This window comes from Dromiciops gliroides, chromosome 5, assembly GCF_019393635.1.
Source record: "Dromiciops gliroides isolate mDroGli1 chromosome 5, mDroGli1.pri, whole genome shotgun sequence".
In the NCBI taxonomy this organism is placed as follows: Eukaryota; Metazoa; Chordata; class Mammalia; order Microbiotheria; family Microbiotheriidae; genus Dromiciops; species Dromiciops gliroides.
In genome coordinates, this window is record NC_057865.1 from 277732832 (window position 1) to 277756038 (window position 23207).

At 39.3% G+C, this 23207-nt stretch overlaps 1 protein-coding gene across 3 annotated transcripts in view; it reads left to right on the forward strand.

Annotated features, from left to right (window-relative positions):
- Nucleotides 1–23207, forward strand: part of ANO4 (anoctamin 4) — a 444684-nt gene that overhangs the window by 110165 nt on the left and 311312 nt on the right. The window lies entirely within an intron of this gene.

Genomic DNA, 23207 nt, shown 5'->3' on the forward strand with positions numbered 1-23207 from the left:
CCTTCCTTTGCTTTTCTCTCCTTAGCTCGAGCTCTTTTGCAGGGATGGGAATGTAAGCACTGTGGCTTTGTCCTTGAAACAGGAGCCATGGAAATATGTTCACAGTTGTAAACTGCAGCAGTGTGCTAGGTGGAGGGGGTGTCTGGGGAAACTGAAAAACAAACGGGGGTGGGGGGGTGTTAAGTCCTTAAAGCTTTGAGGAAGCCTTTAAGGACCTCAAGGGACCAACCACATCACATGTGCAGCCATATAGAAAACTATTTCATCCCGTTATGTGGGGGGACTTTTGTACACGTGTGTCTCATGCTAGTGTTGGTCCCTGTTTATGAAGCACCCAGCTGTATATGTGTCCAGGATGCCTACGTTGTTTCTTAGAGGTTTGCAAGTTGGGCACTAAAAATGCGTAGTGAGATGAGTGAGCCTTGCCTTAACTGGGGGTTGGGGGGTGCTGCTATATGACCTCATTGGTACTTTCTACTTCTAATTCTTAGGATGTCCTTTTGGGGGAGAGTGACGAGAAATGTTTTCAGGGGTAGAAAAAACAAGCTCTTTGTGTTAACACCATCCTGTTCCAAGACCCCCTTGGTGTGATTTACATGATTTTGACCTCCTAAACAAAAATATACAGCCCACGTAACAGCATTCCCATTGCAACCCTCTTTCAACTAAACCCTGAGCCAGGAAGGGTTAACCAAAAGAGGAGATGCTGGCATCTCCAAAGAGAGTAAGCACTTTAAAATACAGATGGTTACCCTTCCTGATGACTATCTTATCTCTGCATATATGAAGGGGCTAAACATAAGCTGCATTAGGAGAACCCCAGGTGGGTTAGCTACTCACTCTCCCTGCCCTAGTCCCCATTATGTTACTCTAGGAATCATACTGTACCACTTTCCGTCATCCCCAAAGGCTCATTGCAGGGTTATGCTATAGCACTCCAGTTCTGACTACATCACAGGCTGACTGGAGCCCACAGAGAGCAAGAAAATGTGGAGTTCTCATCCTCGGGAGCTGGGTATTGCAGGAAATGCTGTGTGGTGGTGAGCGTGTGCTTGCTGCAATAGCTGCAAAAGCGGTGTGTGCCTAGGATGGAGCTCTTTACTTTGGCTTGTGATGATGGTGATTGCCCCAGCTTGGACTGGAAGGAAGCTCATCACCTTATTTGAATTTGTGCAGTAGATTATGTCTTGATTTTTAAATATTCATTGGAAAATTAAAGTAATTTTAACCAGCGGTTGACAGGGTATTATATTCTTATGCTTTGTTGAAAAATATAGAAGCCAGAGAATGCAGTATGATTTCTTTTCCCTTTTCCCTTTTACTCCCTCTGCTGATTGGCAGGTTGGTGCACTAAAGTTGTTCAAATTGTATGTTCTCTCTCTTCTTCCCTTGGTTTTTAAAATGCCTGACTAGGTAGGCAGTTAGTTCTCTTAATGCAGTGGTGGAAGAACTGGAGTTGTTTACTTTGTGATGATTTACCGGTGTCTTAAATGGATTTCTTCTCTTTCTGCACAATTGAAGGCTCCAAAAGTGCTTTTGGACCCATTGAACTGAAAGCTTACTTTGAAATAAATACCCAGAATTAATTAGATAATGATTAACCAATAAGAGGATATAACTATGGAATGGGCAGCTATAGAAAGTATCAGGAGTCCCAGATAATCTTGACTCCCGGTGCTATTAAATAAATTTGAAATCATCTTTGAATTGATTGGAAAAATCATTCTTATATCTACTCTCTGTTGTCTTCATGGAGAATTATGGTCTGAAGCTTCTGGATGGTCAATCACCACAATGTAGACTGGCAGAAACATCTGCCCTTATTAGGAAATGAAGTCCAGTGTTTATTTTGTGTGTAGATAATTAGCACCATTTGTAATGCTGTACAATGAAATATACTTGGTTTCCTTTTCTAGTTGAAAGGGTGGCATGAAGTGCCAGACAGTGTGGCATATTGGGTGTATGCACTCTGGAGTTAGAAGGCTGTGGTTGTCATACTGCCTCTTATTCTTACTACCTGTTGTGTTATCTTCCCTGGGTCTCAGTTTCCTCCTCTGTAAAACTCTAGATCTGTAGTCATCAAATAAAGGCATTTGTTCATGAAGGAAAGGGTTAACATCAGCCTGCATGTCAGGAAAATGGGTTCTTCATTTTATACTGCTGATAATTTCTGACAAAGAATATGGTTCATTTTATTTATTTATTTTTAACTTTAATAAAATTTTTATTTAAAGTTTTGAGTTCCAAATTCTATCCCTCTTTTCCTCCCTCCTTTTCCCCCCACCCTGAGATGGTAACCATTTAGATATAGGTTATACATGTGCCTGTGTTCAGTCAATATCAGTTCTTTCTTTGGAAGGTGGATAGTATGCTTTGTAATTGGTCTTTTGAATTGTTTTGGATCATTGTATTGCTGAGAATAGTTTAGTCATTCCCAGTTCTTCATCAAACAATATTGCTGTCATTGCACAACATTCTCCTGGTGCTTACTTCATTGCTGTCACTGCACAACATTCTCCTGGTTCTACTCACTTCACTATGTATCAGTTCATATAAGTCTTTCCAGGTTTTTCTGAAATCATGCTGCTTTTCATTTCTTATAGCACAATAATATTCCATTACAATCATATACCACAGCTCGTTTAGCCATTCCCCAGTTGATGGGCCTTTCTTTGATTTCCAATTCTTAGCCAGTATGGTTAATTTTAAATCAATAATAACCTTAACTGAGGGTGATAAGTGGAGAGGAGAGCTGATCAACCATACTTTGTTGGAGAAATTCATGAGATCATAGGATTATAGATCCAAAGATCTCTTTTTATTTGATTAACCTAAATATTTCCCTTTGGAATTTAAAAATCATTCCTCTCATGCATACAACATGGTTTCTACATATATGTGACATGTTTCTCTCCTTTCCTATTTAAAGATTATATAGTATTCTCTTTTTTCATGTTTATTTATAAGTACTCTTAGAATGAAACAGGCTGTGACTGCATACCTGTTTCCAGCACACCAGGTTAAAGGATCAACTTCTTCCAGAGACAGAAAAAGAAGTGATGAGATCGGTAGTGTTTTGTAGTCCTGTCTTGCTTTCCTTTTGTAGGGCTTTCCCTACCTCCTCTTTCCTTGCCAGAAAACCCCTTCAGGAGTTTCTTTGAATTGAGATACTGGATCCAGTCCTCAGCATTTCCTTGTCTCACAGCATGGTGTCATGTGAATTCCTTTGCAGTGGCTCTGAAGACTGCATAGAAGACTAATGCAGGAAAAGCTAGAGAGAGAGAGGGAAAGATGAAGAGAGAAGGGCAACCACTCCAAAGAGCTCAGAGCTCTCTGGGTGGGATGAAATCATTGCAACATCCTCTCTGTGTGTGTGTGTGTGTGTGTCTCTGTGTGTCTGTGTGTGTCTCTGTGTGTCTCCCACTCCATGTGACCTGCACTGGGGAGAAGCATGATGTTTCCAAACTTAAGTCTGTTCAAAAGGTTCTAGACTAAGCCTGTCTGGCAGGTATTTGGCGCTTTCCATTTGTTATCTCTGTTGGAAATGCCCTTTCTCCAAACCCAGTCATACCATCTTAGTCTAGTGTGACTTAATTGCAAACCTCAGACAAACACACAGTCATAATGGTGGGCCACAGGGTGCAGGGGAAAGAGCAATGGCCCAGGAGGCAGCACACCTGAGTTCAAATGCTGCTTCTCTTCTGTACTCCCTGTGTGACTTGGGGTGTTTCTTCCCCTCTCCAGATTTCAGTTTCCTCATATGTAGAATGAGGGATTTGGTTTAGGTCTTAGGGTCCTCAATCTAGAACAGGAAGGGCCTCCAGAGGCCATCTAGTTCAGTTTCCTATTTTGATGGAGAAACTGAGGCTCAGAGGTGATCTCACTGCTTTCTGGTCATCTTTATCCTAAGCCTCCTCCCTGTAATCTATGTCTTTCTAACTCCTACCCTGGCCCCCTGGTTGATTTGCATTCTCCATAGCTAACCCAGAACCAGACCCATGATGTTGCTTTCCAGTCATCTTTATCCCATGTTGTCATGTTCATACCCTTCCCATGCTATTTCTTTCATCCCATCACTTGCTTTCTACTTTTGCTCTGAGAACAGAGAGCAAATCCAAACTACCATTACCGGAAAGGATGAGACAATCAATTGCCCTACAGCTCAGCTCTTCATCTCTGTGACTTCTTCAACTCAGACAGGCCTCCTTGGTGTCTACCACCCTCTGCTGTCTTCCCTCTATTACAATGTAGAGTCCTTTAGAGCATAGAGGAGCTTGGTTTTTTAATTTGTGCCTCCAGTGCTTAGCACTTAGCAAGCACTTGGAGGAATAAAGCGCTTAACACAATGCCTGGCACATAGTACAGGCATAATAAATGTGTCTTCATTCATTCTTTCATTTACTAATCTTATGATCACATAACAAAAGCAAATGACATTTACGTGATGCTTTAACATTTCCAAAATGCTTTACAACTATGGCCTCATAGGACATTCACGACTTCGTTTGAGGTACAGAATACAAGCTTTTTTATTCCCTCCAGACAGTTGAGGACACTAAGAGTTAAAGAGATGAAGTAGTCCCTGGATTGTTGGGAGGATTAAATGAGATATTTGTGAAACATTTATAAATCTTAAAGCTCTATCCAAATATTCACTGTTACATGGGCAGTCAGATGGTGCAGTAAATACACCATTGGACCTGGAGCCAGGAAGACTCGAGTTCAAATCTAGTCTCAGACACTTATTAAATTTGTGACCCTGGGCAAGTCATTTTATCTTCTATGCCTCAGTTTTCCCATCTGCACAATGGAGATAATAATACATCCTGGGGGTGGTCATGATGATTTCAGGTAATAGTATTTATAAAGTTCTATATAACTGATAGTTATTGTTGTTGTTGTGAATAATAATAATAAATGTCAGAGGTGGTATTTGAATCTAGGTCTTCTGACTTCAAGGCAAACCCTAAAGTATGTTGCCTCAAAAAACAATCTTCTGTGTTTAAAGAATCTCTTGCTTTCACTCTTGCTCTCTGTTAAACTGTTTTGTAGTAACAAAGCTAAACTCGAATTCTTCCATTTTCCTTGCAATTGATAGTCTTTAAAAAATTAATTTCACTATTCACTGAGAGGAAGCAAATAGGCTTCCAAATTCATAAATAGATTGTCACAAACATTGGCTTGCGATGTTCAAATTATGTTTATATTAAAAAAAGAAACTTTGGCTAAAAAGAGCAAATGTAATTTAGTTTCATCTAATTAACCCAAATATATATATATATATATTTAATATATTATTTATATAATATAAATTTATATGTATATATTTTTACAAAATGCCGTCTGGTAATAATGTCGATGAAATCCTTAATTCTTTCCCAGGGAATTAATCTAATCACCTGTGGAAATAATACATTTTAATATGTGAATGACATTGTATACTTCAGTACTTGAGAGTTAATGGTTAGAAACAAGTTCTTAAGACTCCCATAATTTTCTAGGTCATTCAATAAAATCAACAGAAAAGGTCTTAATTAAGGAAAAATACATACCATTACTGTAGATATAAAAACAATTGGCAAATTAAAATTCCTCCTAAATAAATAGAAGGAGAAATTGTTTTGGAGGTATTTTTTTCTCCCTCGGTTTATTTTTCATTCCTTGCAAACACTTCATGTAGAGATGTACACACACACACACACACACACACACACACACACACACACACACACACACACACACGATGTCCCAAAAGTCCTAGTGCCATTTTAAGCTTTAAGTTTAAAGACGTACGAAAAAAGATATAGAAGCTTTCATGGAAACTCACCACATCATTTCTCTCCTAGCTACACAAACTTTACATGTTGAAACTTTAATCATGTCAAAGGCAGAAGAAATTGCCCTCCATTAATAGAAACATCATCTTGTCCTCCTGCAGGCATTCTGTCACCCAAACTCTTTTCCATACTTGATTATCAGCACCAGAAATAGGGTGACAATTCTGCATTCTAATCAGTGACATCCAGCAGGAGACTATATTGGACCATCCAATTACATGTAGCCCATTTGCAGTCTAAAGGGCTCTTTGCATTCCAGAGTTTCCATTTAAAGACAGTGAAATTCAGTTCAATACAATAAGCATTTATTAAGCACCACCTGAGTATGCAGAGAACTGTTGTATGCTAGGGATTCAGACAGAAATGAGATAGTATCTACTCTCAAGTAGATTCTACTCTGGGAAAATATAGTATGTTTACAAGTTATGTTGGTGGTTGAGTCCTTTTTCAGTAGTGCCTGACTCTTTATGACCCAATTTTGGGGTTTTCTTGGCAAAGACACTAGAGTAGTTTGCCATTCCCTTCTCCAGCTCATTTTTTTTTGTGGGACAATGGGGGTTAAGTGACTTGCCCAGGGTCACACAGCTAGTAAGTGTCAAGTGTCCGAGGCTGGATTTGAACTCAGGTACTCCTAAATCCAGGGCCAGTGCTTTATCCACTGTGCTATCTAGCCGCCCCCTTCTCCAGCTCATTTTACAGAAGAGGAAATGGAGATAGTCTTAAGTGATTGTCCAGCATCACATAGCCAGTGTCTGAGGACAGGGGCAGCTAGGTGGTGCAGTGGATAGAGCACCAGCCCTGGAGTCAGGAGTACCTGGGTTCAAATCCAGCCTCAGACACTTAACACTTACTATCTGTGTGACCCTGGGCAAGTCACTTAACCCCAATTGCCTCACTAAAAAAAAAAAAAGTGTCTGAGGACAGATTTGAACTCATGAAGAGGAGTCTCGTGATTCCAAGCCCAGTGTTCTATAAGTAATTGCAAATTATATGCAAAATATTACAAAGTAATTGAGACAGAGAAACACAGTCACTTAGTAAGTATGGATTCAGCACTTTATAGATATAGGCCTATATCTATAAAATATTGACAGGTATAAATAAATAAATGGATGGGCGGATGAGTGGGTGGGTGGGTTACTGAGTGGTTATTTTTTTCCAGGGAGGGGGAAGGTATAGCTGATGTAACTGGGGAGCTCAGGAGAGACATTGTGTAGAAGGTGATGCTTGAGTTGAACCTTGAAGGCAATGAGGGGCCTCTAAGAAGTAAAGGTGGTCAGGGAGTGAATTCCAGTCATGGGGAACTGCCTGTGCAAAAAGGACAGCAGTGAGAATGGGAATGTCCTCTATGGAGAAGAACTAGATTAGTAGAAGAGAGGATCCATCAAGGGAATGGCATGAAATAAGGCTTGATTTAAACAAGATGCAGCACAAAAGCAACTGGGTTTGGATTTCGAGGGCTGGAGTTGTGTCTTGGCTCTGCTCAATACTACTTGTGTGACTTGGGCAGATTACTTCACCTCCCTCACATGTAAAATGTCGGGGTAGGACTAGATGGTTTCTCAGGTCCTTCTTAGCTTTAAATCTGTACTTCTATACAACAAAAAATTTCCTTAAATAATAGAACAGACCTATATTTTTTCATTCATATCATTCATGTTGTTATTTTTTAAAAATTCTTTTTGTTAGTCTTGGATTCTGTATGCTGCAGTCTTTGATTCTGTATTTGGTGTACTGTATTCTTGTGGCATTTTTGTGAGACTTTCCCCATAGTAAACAGAATAATGTTAGCTTCCCACATAAGCCTTATGGAATAGTATACCTTTAGGAGGCCTTGAAAACCACTTATGGACCCAGGTGTGGGACTGTTTTGAAAAGAACTTGACATATAATTTTGCCCATAGGTTGGAGCTTGTAAACTGGGTGAGCTACCACAGGGTGGTACAGAATTTTTTCTCTGCTCCTCTCTCCTGGTTTCTGTTAGAATAGCATCCACAGGAGCATATTCTCAGGTAAACCCACACACTCAGTAGCCTGATATCCTACCCAGACTGTCATTAAAGCATGTATTGCAAGGTTTGCCTCCTGGAGGCAGCGGGGAGAGCTGACAGAATATTGGAAGAGAACCAAGCCACAGCCCTAGAGTGATGGAGCAGAGAAGAGGAAAATATATCTTCAGAGCCAATATCTGACATTCCAGCATCATCGTGCTGTTTTGAGGTTCACTTATGGCCAAGGAAGCCTTACAACGTCTTGATAATAAGTTTTGCAGGTCTTTTAGGACCTTTAATTAGGCTTCTGCCTTTGACCCAGTCATCATAGACTGAGCCAGATTATCCTCAGAGGATGCAGACATATTGTGAAATAAATGGAATCTGCTTATTTAAATCTTTCCTGTTGGTCTCCTGGTGGGTGCCTCCTGTAAGTTTCAGGAAAAGGATTGAATTTGTGGAGACTAATGTAGACAGCACTACATCAGAATTACCTTTGGATCACTCAGTTAATGTCTAAATAATAATTCTTTCATTTCCATATCTGTCAGAGAGAGAGAGAGAGAGAGAGAGAGAGAGAGAGAGAGAGAGAGAGAGAGAGAGAGAGAGAGAGAGAGAGAGAGTGATTTTCATAGGCACTGAGATGGAAGGGATCTTAGAAATCATAGACTCCAGTCTCCTGATTTTAGAGTTGCAGTCCATTGGGGTTGAAATGACATCGTCTGCATCACACCAGGTGATAAGTGGAATAGCCAAGATTTGAACCCTCTTATCTTACTCCAAATCCAAATCTCTTTCCACTATACCACATTATTGCTCTCAAAGACAACTGAGATATTCTTCCACCTTTATAAACATTTACTGAAATGATACCAGGATTAGTCAGTCACCAGTATTTATTAATACCTAATGTGTACCAGGTATTGTGTTAAGCACTGGGGATACACAGAAAGGCAAAAAACCCAAACAACAACAAAAGCATGGCTCTTATTTTCAAGGAGCTCATATTTTAGTGGGGGAAGCAGCATTTAAAAGTTGTACATGCAGAATATATTTAGTGAAAAGGAAAGGTAATTTCAGAGAGAAGACACTAGCACTGGGGGCTGGATGACTGAAAAAGGCCCCCTGCAGGAGGAGGAATTTGAGCTAGGTGTTTAGAGAAGTGAGGAAAAGAGGGAGAGAACCCCAGCCCTGAGGAATAGCTAGTGCAAAGGCATGGAGTTGGGAGATGGCATGGTGGTTATGAGTCAGTGTGGGTAGTTTATAGAGTATGTGGAGTGTTGAGTAAAGAGTACAAAGACTAGAAGGTTAGGAATGAGTCTAGTTGTGAAAGGATTTAAAAACCAGAGGATTGGGGCAGCTGGGTGGCTTAGTGGATAAAGCACTGGCCATGGGTTCAGGAGGACCTGAGTTCAAATCCAGCCTCAGACACTTGACACTTACTAGCTGTGTGTCCCTGGGCAAGTCACTTAACCCCCATTGCCTGAAAAAACAGAAAATAAAAACAAGAGGATTTTTATTTGATCCTGGAGGAAGTAAAGAGCCGCCAGAGTTTACTGAATGAGGGAGAGAGGGTGATGCAGTCAGAGCTAAGCTTTAATAAGATCCCATTGGCAGAAGATCACTGAGTGGACAATGGATTAGAATGGTGGAAGCCTAGAGGCAAGAAAATCTGCTATTGCATAGCTAAGGTGCAAAGTCAAGAAGGACGATAAGGTGGTGGTTTTGTGAGTGGGTGTTGGTGCTATGGGAGAAATGTAAGGTAGAAATGGCAGGGCTTGGCAATAGATTGGATAAGTAGAGTGAGTGTGAATCAGGAATCCAGGATAACATCCAATGTACAAGCAGTGTCTGAAGATCTTGATGCCCCTGACAGTAAGAGGGAAGATGGGAATGTGTGAAGGGGGAAGATAATGGGAGTTCTGTTTTGGACATGTTGAGTTTGAAATGTACAAGATGTCCAATCTCAGATGTCAGAGAGGAATTGGCGATGTGAGAGCTCAGAAGAGAGATGAGGGAGGGTTGGATTTATAGATTTGGGTGTTATCTACTTAGAGAAGGTAATTGACCTTAAGGGATCTGATGAAATGACCAAATGAGATAGAGATAGAGAAACAAAGTTCAGGATCATAGATTAAAAACTAGAAGACAATTTAGAGGTCATGTAATCTAATGCCCTGCTCCTTGTACCTGTGAGGGAACTGAGGCCCTGAAAGATTAAAGGATTTGCCTAAGGTCCCATTGAAAGAAAGTGGCAGAGGCAGAATTTGAACTCATCTTTCATGATTCCAAGTTTGATGCTCCTTCCACTGAATTGTGTGATATTTTCAAGCTTTGTCTAGTGGGGAGTTTCTTGACTTGGAGTCAGGAAAGACTTGAATTCAAATTCTGAGTATTAACACTTAATAACTGGGTAATTGTGGGCAAATATCTTTTCAGTGACTCAAGATAACTCTTTTGAAGAAGGTGTCAGTCTGCAGTGGCCCAATGAGTTTCCTCCCCAGGAGCAACCTTTAGCAATGGAGCCATAGATCTATCTAGTCTTCCCTCTCTTCATCTCCCTCCCCATGAAGTGCCAGACACTGTGTTAGATATTCTTGATACAAAGATAAAAAGGAAACAGTCCCTTCAAGCAACTTATTTTCTATTAGGGGAAATGACACAAATATAAATATGAAATGATTGAGTAAATACAAAACAATTTATTTTTTAAAAAACTACTAATTATCTTTTATGTAAGTATGCTATCACACCACAAAGTCACCCAGAAACCAGTAGGAGAAATGTTTGAATCTAGGCTTTCAGAATCTTAATGAGAGACCACTCTAAAGACTGTTTAAGCAATTTGGGCCTTTGGCTACCCCCAGGGAAAATTCTATTGCCAATAGAATTTTAGACTCTGAAGCTCTTAGAGATCATCTGTTCTGACACCTCTCTTCTCTCCCCATGTTGCCATTCTGTACACAAAAAAACTGAGGCATTATCTAGGGGAAATCAATACATATAGATAGATATAAGCATCTGTTGAGAGTAGACCTCCAGAAACCTTTCCTGATCCCCCAGTTGTCAATATCCTTCCTTTCCTCAAAGGATCTTCTAGTCACTTACCTGTTTGCATTTTTCAAGCCCCTATACAATGTCTGCTCTTTGAGGGCAGAGGATCTTTGTCTTTATTTCACCAGCATTTGGCACTGTCATACACACAGTGGGTGTTTAATAAATGCACACTGACCATGTAACTCTGGGTAAATCATTTACCTCCCAGTACCCCAACTAACAATAAGCCACAAAACAGGTAAGTGCTTCTACCTGCATTGATGGAAAAGGTTTCCACACTGGAAGGTTATTTACTGTAGCAATAAATTCACAGGTTCACTTGAGAAAGGAAGATGCTTTCACCAGTGTACTGCAAATAAATTGGAGAGAGAAGAGAATAAAGGCTGGGAAACCAATATACCATTGGAGGGTATTGCAGTAGTCCAAGTGAGAGGTGATAAGGGCATGAGCTAGGGTGGCTGGGTGACTGAAGAGAATAAAAAAGATGTAGATGTAGAATTGACAGGTTTGGGCAACTGATTCTATTTGGAGGGTGAGAGGAGAGAGTAATTAATAAACTATGACTCCAAGGTTAAGAATCAGGTAACTGGAAGCGTAGTGTAGACTTGAGAATCCCATAGCCAGTTAGTGGGAAAAGCCTGCATTAGAACTCAAATCTTCTGATTGTTTATCTTTAAGATCTTCTGGTTTTGTACAATCCCCCTTCCCACTCCCTTTCCCAAGCCATTAAACAATTGAAGCAGAGGAATCAATGAGCCAAACCCTGCTCCTTCCACACTTCCTTCCTTGCAGCTCAGGAAAGTGCCCTTATGAAATGGTGCTGCCACATACTGGAGGGTGTGGATTTGGGGGAATAAAAGTCATTTCTACCTGGGACCTTAAATTAATTTCTGGCTCGAGCAGTGCCTGCTGAGCAGATGGCCTTTCCAAAAAAAAAAAAAAGAGAGAGAGACTGTGAGCACATTAGCAGCTCCTCTTCAGTTCAGAGAACCTAATTATTCAAAGCAGTATGACTCCGGGAATGACTTGTATATGACTCAAGGGACCAGCTACAGCCATGATGGAGCCCAGCAGTGGGTCTCTCTCTGCACCAGGCCTTGAGACTTCTGTGGCTTCTAGAGAGTGGAGGCAAAAATTAAATTATTAGAAAGGGCCATGTCCTATGCAGAAGGCTGTTTGTTATTTCTGGAAATTGGGTGATAATTATTCTGTTTTGAAAAACAAAAATTAATTTGAGACATCCCTTTAGATAATTTGAATACTTAATAATAAGAATAGTCATAGTGGTGTGAACATTTATTGGTTGAAATGTAAAACCATAAATCTTTTGTTATTCTTATAGGTATGTATAATACTAGTTTTTATGACATAATTCAGTCATTTAACATGAATTTTTTAAGCATCCCCCCAGTCATTTCCAAATCATGCTGCCTACATTCTGGTCCTCTCCCACTTCACACTAGAGTTTAAATTCCTGCTCATGCGTCTTTTGGCTCTAATAAGTGAGCCCTATCTTTTTTTTTTCTTTTTTTTGCAGGGCAGTGGAGGTTAAGTGACTTGCCCAGGGTCACAGAGCTAGTAAGTGTTAAGTGTTAAAGACCAGATTTGAACTCGGGTCCTCCTGAATCCAGGGCCGGTGCTTTATCTACTGCGCCACCTAGCTGCTCCCCAGTGAGCCCTATCTTTTTCTTTCTGGAACCCTACTTCTTGATTTCCTTCAAAAATATGCTTTAGAAAAATTATGATCCTAATGCCTTCATATTAATGTACATAGTATGGGTAGGAAAGTGACCTTGGAATTTCCACATAAGAAAGTAAATAGAATATAATAGGTAGCACTCAGGAGTGAACAGACATAGTCAGTGGTTTCAGGAAAATCACTTAGGTAGCTGTGTGGATGATGGCTGGGTGGGGGGAAGGACTTGTGGCAGGGAGACCAATCAAGGGATTGTTTCAACAATCATGATGTGAGGTGATAGAGGTCCTGAACTTAGGTGGCATCTCTGTGAATGGAAAGGACACAGATGTATGAGATTTTATGGAGGTAGAAATGAATTTGGCAACTGGGAGTGTGGAGTTGTTTGACACCAGTATTGGTGCTCTTGGTAATAATAGGGAAGTTAATACCATGACCTATCTATGAGGTAATGCTTGAAACATAATAATTGGGCTAGCTCATGGGGTTCATCTAAAGAAATCATATCATTTTACAGGTGAGAAAACTGAAAGCCAGATCAGTTTGTTGACTTGGTAATATAAATAGGGATATTGTTAGGCTGTTTCCAAACCTAACCCTAAATTGCAATCAGCTGACCTGGTTTCAGATACTGCATTCTGCACTTGCTAGCTGAATGACCTTGAGTAAGTCTTGTAACATTCTTTGGCCTTGGCTTCCTTCTTTGTAAAATAGTGATTATAATTCTTCACAACCTACCTTGCAAAGTGTTGTAGGTAGACAGTGTGGTATAAAGGAAAGGCCCTAGTTTGGGAATCTGAGGCTCTAGTTTAAATTTCAGCCCTACTCTTCATTACCCATGTGATCTCAGATAAATCACACTGGCTCTGTGGGTTTCAGTTTTGTCTTCCGTAAAATGAAGCGGTCAAATGAGCCAGCATGGTATAAATGCTATATTTAGAGCAGAGATAAAATGCTGTATTTGGAGTCAAGAAGACCCAGGTTCACATCCTGCTTTTGATACTTAAAAGCTATATGACCTTGGGGAAATCACTTATTCTGTCTTTGCCTCAGTTTCTTCATCTGTCAAATAAGTCAGTTGAACTAGATGGCCTTGAAGGTGCTTTCTAAATTGACCCTAGGAACTTTATGAGATCAAAGGGACACTCCCAGCTCTAAATCTGAGTCAAGTCTCAGATCTGCTTCTCACCATGTGACCTTGTGTAAGTCACTTAATATTTCTTTAAACTTTTATCAAATCACCTGAAAAAATAAAGGAGTTAGACATGATCGTAAAGTTCATTTTGGCCATATGAGCACATGAATTGCAAAAGAGAGGACCAATCAAAATGTGATCAGAGGGGGGCGGCTAGGTGGCACAGTGGATAAAGCACTGGTCCTGGATTCAGGAGTACCTGAGTTCAAATCCAGTCTCAGACACTTGACACTTACTAGCTGTGTGACCCTGGGCAAGTCACTTAACCCCCATTGCCCCGCAAAAAAAAAAATGTGATCAGAGATTTGAGTAAGAAGTTCCTTTCAAGAAAAGACACCTGAGAATTCATTATGCAAAAACTCTGATGCCTGACCTTGGAGCCTTGATAGGCAGGGATGTGGGAGGAGGGAGTTTCCATTATGGAAACACAAATGAGAAGAAATATGATGAATTTGGGCAGATCTCAGAAAATACCCAGGATAGGGAATCAGTTGCACAAGTGGGAAGATTGACTGGAGCAAGAATTTTCACTTCTTCCTTTGTATCTGCCTGGAAGCTGAATTTTCTATGTGTTTTCTACCCCAGTTAGAGTTTAGTGCCTTGAGAGCAGGGATTGGTTCATTCTATTTTACCATAGTGATCAGCACAGAGGAAATGCTTAAGAAATGCTTGTTTCATTCATTTGTTTAACAAAGAAAAGGAAGGAAGGAAGGAAGGAAGGAAGGAAGGAAGGAAGGAAGGAAGGGAGGAAGGGAGGGAGGGAAGGAAATGTTGAAGACTAGAGGTTTTGAAATATGGAAGGGAAATGGTATGAGAGCCCCCAATGGATGGTCTTCACATTCTCAATAGAGCTGGAGGTTGACGTCATCTGCTGAGAGTTGAATGAGGTGGATTTGGGTGTTTATAGAAAGAGGAGCCAAGAAAAAATAAGAGTACTATTGTAGAATTATGAGGGCCCTGTCATGTCTCCCCCCACATTTGATATAGTATTATGCCCATACAGTTACCTAATAAATGCTTGTTGAATTGAATGGAATTTAATAGAAATACAAATATAGTTGTGTTAGAATTCAAAGGCTCACACTGTTGATTCATAGATTTAGAACTGGAAGGGGCCTTAGAAGCCACCTTATCCATTGCACTCATTTTACAGATGAGGAAACTGAGGCTCAGGGAAGTTAAGTAATTGTCCAGGGTCATAGAGCTCTTAGTATTAGGTGGGTATTGAACTGAACTTTGCCTGATTGTAGGCTGAATACTGTATCTGCAGCACCATGCCGCCTCTTAAGAGGTGAAAGAAGAAAGATTTCTTCCAAGTGGGGGAATCCGGGAGAGCTTCCCAAGGGAGCCAATTGGGACTGAAAACCCCTCTTATAGGGGAGAAAGAACTTGTGCACACATGACTGTCACTTAGGATAAAATGTAGGAGAACCACAAAGTGGCATGAGGGGTGGATGGCAGAGGAAGTCAGCACATGCAGTCATGTTAGACTATATGCTTTATGAGAGGAGGGAGACTATCTTACCTCAACTTTGTGTTTTTGCTAAAAAAACCTCTCACAACATGAACTTGAAATGAACTTGGGAAGCCCAAGTGTGGGAATTCATCATCTCTCTATCCTTGGTAATTTAGAAAGCCTGGAGGGTATGTGCAGATGGAGTACCTTTCTGGAGTACACTTTACTCTTCAAAGAATTATGAAACAATATATAGAAATAAAGTCCAGGAGGCAGCTAGGTGGTAAAGTAGATAAAGCACTGGACCTGGATTCAGGAGGACCTGAGTTCAAATCCAGCATCAGACACTAGGCAAGTCACTTAACGCCAATTGCCTCACCAAAAAAAAAAAAAAAACACTTAAAAAATAAAGTCCAGAAACAGCCTCAAGCAGGCTGAAAGGAGAGCTATTAGATTCAAGACTTATCAGAATCTTCATTGGTGAGCCTAGACTATAAGCATGATGGTAAGAGCCATTGAATTTGGAGTCAAAAGACCTGGCTCCCAATCTCTTCTGCCCCTTCCTCTGTGTGGTCATGTTGGTCAAGTCACTTCAATTCTCTAGGCCTCAGTTTCCCATCTGTGAAGTGAGTGGATTACACTAGATGACCTCTAAGGTCCCTCACAGCTCTAGATCTATTATCCTTCCCTCAAAGGCCTTTAGGGGGTTATGCTAATAACTGGCTCATATTTATCTTTCTTTGGCAATTAACCTCAAGACATTTAGTAGAAATCTAATTATTTTTATAAATTCCTGGAATATAAATGAATTAATTTTATGTAGATGAGGGAATTGTGCAGTAAATCAATCCCATGAAGCCATAATGGACCCCATTCACACACTCCTCTATGACCTAGCCTCTACTTGAAAAAATTCCAGGACATGAAAATGGTTGATGATAAAAACAAGAACAACTGCTAAGGGAATGCTGCCTGGTCATCATGAAACCATTTTTTAAAACCATGTTTTTAAAAAAGCAAAGTGTCCATGTCCTAAGTCAGATTGATGTGTTGCAACAAAAGTATAGCCTCATAAAATTTTTGAGTTGCAAAGGTGATCTTAGAAGTCAAGCACTTGTCCAGACCCTTCATTTTACAAATGAGAAAACCGAGGTCTAGGAAAAGGGAAGTGACCCACACTAAAAAAGAAGAGAAAAGAAAGAAAGAAGAGAGAGAGAAGCTGCACACACCTGTATTTTCCCCAGCCAAATTATTTTGTACTTAGATTTTATTTTCATTTACATGTTTTCAGGTTTGGATGGTTTCATTTTTGTCTGGGATACAGTAGGTCCAATAAATGCTTGTTGAATGAATGAATTCAGGAAGAAAACAAGTAACTCGAGTTATTTACCATGAGGTAGATGAGGTCTAATCCAATGAGCAGTTATAAGCTAAGATATAGCTCCTTCAGATTTGTTTACCTTCAAATTGAACCAGTAAGGATTTAAACCCAAGTTCTTTGAAGTCCACCAGTTTCATCAATCTACCATGCTGTATCCATATTACAGCAGTGATTTTGCTATTTATATCCACTGATTTTCAAAAAGCTTTTATGAATTGAGGAATGCTTTTGAATTGATTTCTAATTTATTCATCATAATAGCATACATGTACATTTGAAAAAATTAACTTCAAAAAAATAATACTATTATTTAGACATGATATTTTTCCTATTTATAGAAGATATTCTTGATAATTTATGGATTTGTATATGCAATAATCTCTTGCATGGATTCCTAGGCTTCCTGGAGCTCTGGGACTTATAGGTTGGGGACCATTGGTTTAATTGATTCAGGTCAACATTTATTAACTAATTTCTGAGTATAAAGTACTCTGCTACTTACTGGTGCCTATAAAGGTGAATAATACATAGTACTTGGCCTCAAAGTGCTTACAATTTAGTTAGAAGATGAGTTGGACACTAGTTATAATCATGTAAAAAACAACCTAAGTACATGGGATAAATATGACAAAATGTTGTGAATTGAAGAAGAAAATGGCCTCTTATACTAGATTATAAGCAATGTAAGGGAAGCTTTGTCTTTGTTATTTATTTATTTATTTTTGCTTTCCAAAATTCCTAGAACAGTGTTACATTTTCTAAATTGGAGGATAGAATGAGGAAACGCTTTACAGAGGAGATGGATCTTGAAATACAGGAAGACTGTCTTTTTTATTTTATTTATTTAGAATTTCCCCCAAGTTACATGTAAAAAAAACCCAAATTTTTGACATTGATTTTTTAAAAATTTTGTGTTCCAGATTTTCTTCCTCCCTCCCTCCTCACCCCTCCCTAAGAGATCAAGCAATTCAGTATAAGTCATACATGTGCAGTCATGCAAAACATCTTCACGTTAGTTCAGTTGTGAAAGAAAACAGACAAAATAACTTTAGAAAGAGGAACTAACATAATTCTACTTCAATCTGTATTCAGATGCCATCAGTTCTTTCTCTATTGATGGTTTGAATTTTTCATATGTCCTTCTGATAACATCCTGCTCATCATTTCTTTCACAATTACTATTTCTAACTGCATTACCTTTCATCCTATTCCCTCCCCATGATATTTACTCTATTTTCTATCTTCTTTCACCCTATCCCTCCTCAAAAGTGTTTTGCTTTTTACTGCTCCCTTCCCCAATCTGCCCTCCTTTCTTTCACCTCTCTCCCCTTATCCACTTCTCCCACTTTCCCTCAGGGAAAATATATATTACTATACCTACTTGGGTGTGTATGTTATTCTCTCTTTGAGCCAATTTTGATGAGAGTAAGGCTCACTCACTGCCCTCACTCCTTCCCCATCTTCCCCTCCACTCCATAAGCTTTTTCTTGTTTCTTTTATGTGAGCTACTTTATCACATTCCACCTCTCCCTTTCCCTTTCTTGGGAAGACTTTCAATGGAAAGCTGTGTTTCAAGACAAGTGCTGGGTTGTGGGTAGAAAATGGAAGGCAAGTTGTATTTCAGGCATGAGGACACCATGAGATAAGACATAGTGGAAAAAATGAAATTAGTTCAATGTTTTATTGCTATGCAACATTCATGTGTTTATGTTGTTTTCCCTACCAGAGTGCAAGCTTCCTAAGGAAAGTGGCCTACATAGAGCTTATCATAGAAACTTATGTAAAAAAGATGATCAACAAATATTTGCTGATTATTAATTTATTTTTGATAGCCTTCTAGCCACTTCTTTTAGATTTCTGCACATACCTATTAGTTATAGTGGGAAAAATATAGATTTATAGTCAGAAGATCTAGATTCAAATCCCAACTCTGCTATTTACTACCTATCTGACTTTGGGTGAGTTACTCTTACATTCAGTGCCTCAGTTATTTATAAATTAGGGGATTGGACAAGATGCCCTCTAAAATCTCTTCCAGCTCTGAATCCAATATTCTACCCATAATAACATCATTTCATGTGATGTTTCCTAAGATTGCTTCAAACAATTATTAATCTCATATTCTGTGATTCTGTGTTAATTTCTGTGTTATGAGCATAATAAAATAGTTAACTTCTTTAAGGAGAAACTAATTAGATTTTTTCTTCATATTTAGACTGAGCATAAACTTATCAACAATGATTAAAATATCAACTCTTTGAGTTAAAAAATGGGGAGTTGCACTCATGAGAACTTGGTAATTTATCAGATATGAGAAATAAGGGATAAGAAAATATTTGAAGACAAATACCAATAAGACAAATTTGCAGGTGTAACAGAGAAGGTAAAAAATTCATACAAGGTCCAAGGAAGGAAAGATCACTTCTTTCTTTTGAAAAATGGGTAGCTTCAGGACAGGGTTGTAACTATGAGCCCAGTCTTGGGATTTGAACAAATGAAGGCATAGAAAATTATTTAAACAGTGGCATGGAGGTAGGACTCAGTAAGGTGACAGCTAAAAAAAAACCAGGGATGAGGGAAGTGAATTATATTTATGTTAATATTTGTTGGAGGGACAGCTAGGTGGGGCAGTGGATAAAGCATTGGCCCTGGATTCAGGAGGACTAAAGTTCAAATCCGGCCTCAGTTATTTAACGCTTACTAGATGTGTGACCCTGAGCAAGTCACTTACCCCTCATTGCCCTGTTAAAAACATTTGGGTCAGCTGGTGGCACAGTGGATAGAGCACTGGCCCTGGATTCAGGAGGACCTGAGTTCAAATCCAGCCTCAGACACAACACTTGTCAGCTGTGTGACCCTGGGCAAGTCACTTAATCCTCATTGCCCTGAAAAAAATTGTTGGAAATAATAACCAGCAGGAATGTGCCCCTTTTGTTTTCTATTATGGTCATTTGTGCATGTCCTAACTCTCTTAATTAGACTGTGGGTTTTTGTACTTCCTGCAGGTAGATTGTAACTCTAGAGGGAGAGCCAATCTTAGGCATGAGAAGAAGATAAAAGGCAGGCCTGGGAGCCTGTATGTTGGTTCGTCCCATTAGGGGGTGGCCCATTCTCTCAAGAATGGAAATAAATGAGCTTTTTGACGCATCTCCAATACTGGGGTCCAAAAACTTTTTGAATGCTATTTCTGACACTCATCCCATCCATTGTCCTTGTATTGTTGTTGGTATTGCCATCTTTGTTTTTCGTGCTAGTGACTGTGATGATCTCTTAAATTCAAAGTCCACCTAAGACATATGTCAGACAGGGTTACCTGTCACCTGCTTGGATCATCTGCTGCCAGAGGTCCACTGCTCTATGCTGTTCAAAGTTGTACTTCAGAGTATCAGTTCAGCTGTTATTTCTGTTCACTGTTTTCCACTGCCCCACTTTAATTCACCATGAAATAATATACTTATTTAAGTCTCCTTTTCCTTGGTCCAGTTACATATCTTTCTGTTCAAGGCATTTCCACTCATATATTATATTGCTGGCTGAAACCCAACAGGGCAAGGCAGATGTACTTATCTACACCCTAAAACCCTGCCCCTGAATGCCTCTTTAATAATGCCTTTCATTTGTTTCATTGTATTGTTTTTTTCTGAATGTCTTCTATGTACCTGATCCATTTTTTTCTTCCCAACAATCCCATGAAATAGGTAGGGGTTCCTATTTGCCTCAAACTGAACTACTTCTTTCTTTCTTTACTTCCCTAGCCTTCCCCCTTCTCATAATGTCTTTATCTCAGTTCCTTTTTTTTTCCACTCAGTCACCAGGTTTAGAATCATCAGTACCTAATCTCTCTCTTTATCCCTATCTCAAATCAGTTGCTAAGTCTGCTACAACATCATCTTCTGTCTATTCAAATGACCACCACCCTCATGCTCTCATTACCTTTCACTTGAATGACTCCATCAGCCTTACAATTATATTACCTGTCACCTGTATTTTCATTCTTCATTATATCTTTCTTGCAATTAGTAAATTATAGATCCAGAACCAAAGCCCAGTTATTCAGGCTCCTGGTTATTATTCTTACTATATCATATTATTTTTCATGCCAACTTTTTGTGCTTATCTTCTCCCCCTTTGATGTCACAGGTTCATACAATTTTAGAGTGGAGTGGGTCCTTAGGGACCATCTAGTTCAATCTGTGCCACCCCAAATCCCCACTGTAGCATATCCAACAAATGGCTATTTATTCCTTGACTGAAGACCTCTGAGGAGGGGAAGTCTACCACCCCTCTGAATCTCCCATTCTGCATTAGTGCAGCTATCATTGTTAGGAAGATTTTCCTGATATTCCTTCTTTGTAACTTCCTTTCCCTGCTCCTGGTTCTGCCCTGTGGGGTCATATATGAAAACTTAATCCCTCTTCTATGTGGTAGCCCCTCAGATACTTAAAATACTTAAGATACTTAAAAATACCTATCATATCCCTCCTAGGTCTTCTCTTCTTCATGCCCCACCTCCCCTACTAGCTATGCAATTCTCAGCAACATTCTAGCTTTCCAATCCAGATTCCTTACAATTGGCCAATTAGAGTTAGATATCACCAAACATTGAGTATTAGACAGGGAATTCCTAGATAAATAACAACCATGCCTACTTATATGAGGCAAATGCTAAGGGATCAGACCTCCCGATTCCCCCAATTCTCTCAATGTTTGTTTGCTTTGTTAGATTGGACATAAAATCATTGCAAATTTTCAGAGGCAACAGTTTCTTGTTACTCATAAATTATTTGCTGAGACAGTTGTTAAGGTCTAAGAAGTTATTCTGAGAAAATAGCCATACCCCTGATTGATAGGTTCAAAAGTTAAGACTGAATTTTAGCTTATATTTTTGGTGCAATAAGTCTCCTGCTCTTATTAGACAATCCATAGATAACAGAGGATTTTATCTGCTAGTAGACAAATATTCTTTGAGTATTGAATTGAATGCCTCACAAAGTAAAGCCATAACAAGCACATACACACACAAAAGTATAATGTAGGTCACTGCAGTAAGAAGTAAGAAGTAATGCCTTACAGAATGTTAATGATTTCAGGGATATGTTATGACCCATGTGCAGACCTGTGCCTTTTGCAGATCAGCAGATGGGACTGATGGAAGCAGAGAAAAGCTTGATTCACAGCTTAAAATGTAATGGAACTTCAAAACAAAACAAAAAGCCCACACACCACCCTACTTAATTGAGCTAAAAAAAAAGAAAAAGAATGAGTAAACAATGATCATCTCAAATTTCAAAACTCAATATAATTTTATTATCTTTTTAATTCACCTTCAACTTGCAGGGTTCTTGTTTTTTGCAGGGCAATGAGAGTTAAGTGACTTGCCCAGGGTCACACAGCTAGTAAGTGTCAAGTGTCTAAGGCCGGATTTGAACTCGGGTCTTCCTGAATCCAGGGCTGGTGCTCTATCCATTGCACCACCTAGCTGCCCCTACATTTATTGTTGTTAAGTCATTTCAGTCATATCTGATTCTTCATGACCCCTTTTGAGGTTTTCTTGGCAAAGATACTGGATTGATTTGTTATTTCCTTCTCCAGTTCATTTTACAAATGAGGAAACTGAGTTATGCAGGGTTAAATGGCTTGCCCAGGGTCACATAGTATCTGAGTATAGATTTGAACTAAGATCTTCCTGACTCCAGGCTCAGTACTCTAACCACTGGACCTCCTGACTGGTATGTAGTAAGCATTTAATAAATGTGTGTTAATTGATTTCCCTTTTTCTCTCAGAACACAGTACTAGGTGATGGAAAACTACAAAGTTAAGGTTTTGTCCTTGTTTTCGTGGACCTTACTATATTATGGGAGGTGAGAAGGCAAAAATGTAGATAATTATAAAACATATCCGCTCCCAGAGGCTCACTTATCAGCTGTACACATATAAATGTACCCAGTCTCTCATCTTTGAAACTTTAGGAATGTCTGACTCATCTTCCCATTGAGTCCTACAGAATTTGTACCTGTAACATCTTGTGAATCTGTCCTCTCTTATCTATTCCTACTGCTAACACTTTACTAAAGTTCTTCAAAGCTATCTACCTGGACTACTTACTGCAGTAGCCTCTTCCAAGTCTCTCTAACAAGTGTAGAGTACTTCACAAACATTAAAGTATTACTCCAATGCTAGATATTATGATTAATACCAATAATACTTCAGTGGCTGGCACATAGTAGGCACGTGATCAATACATATTGATTGGTTATGATCATTCTCTGACCCCCTTCATTCCATTCTTTAGACTGTTGACTGAAGATTCTTCCTCATGCACTTATCTAGTCAGAGCCTTCTATTCAAAAAACCTTCAGGGGCTGTGGTCCTGAAGAAGAGTTAGAAAAAAGACACTTTACTCCTCTTTATAGAGGTGGGGAAATATGGGTGCAGAACACTTGCTCTAATGCCAGACTTTTTTTGATAGGTTGAATAGTTTTCTTGAATTGTTCCTTTTTTAAAAAAATGTTTATTTTATAGTTTTTTTGTTTCTCTTTTGTTGTTTCCCCATTAGAAGGGAAAGAGAAGGGGCATATTTAGAAATAAAGATA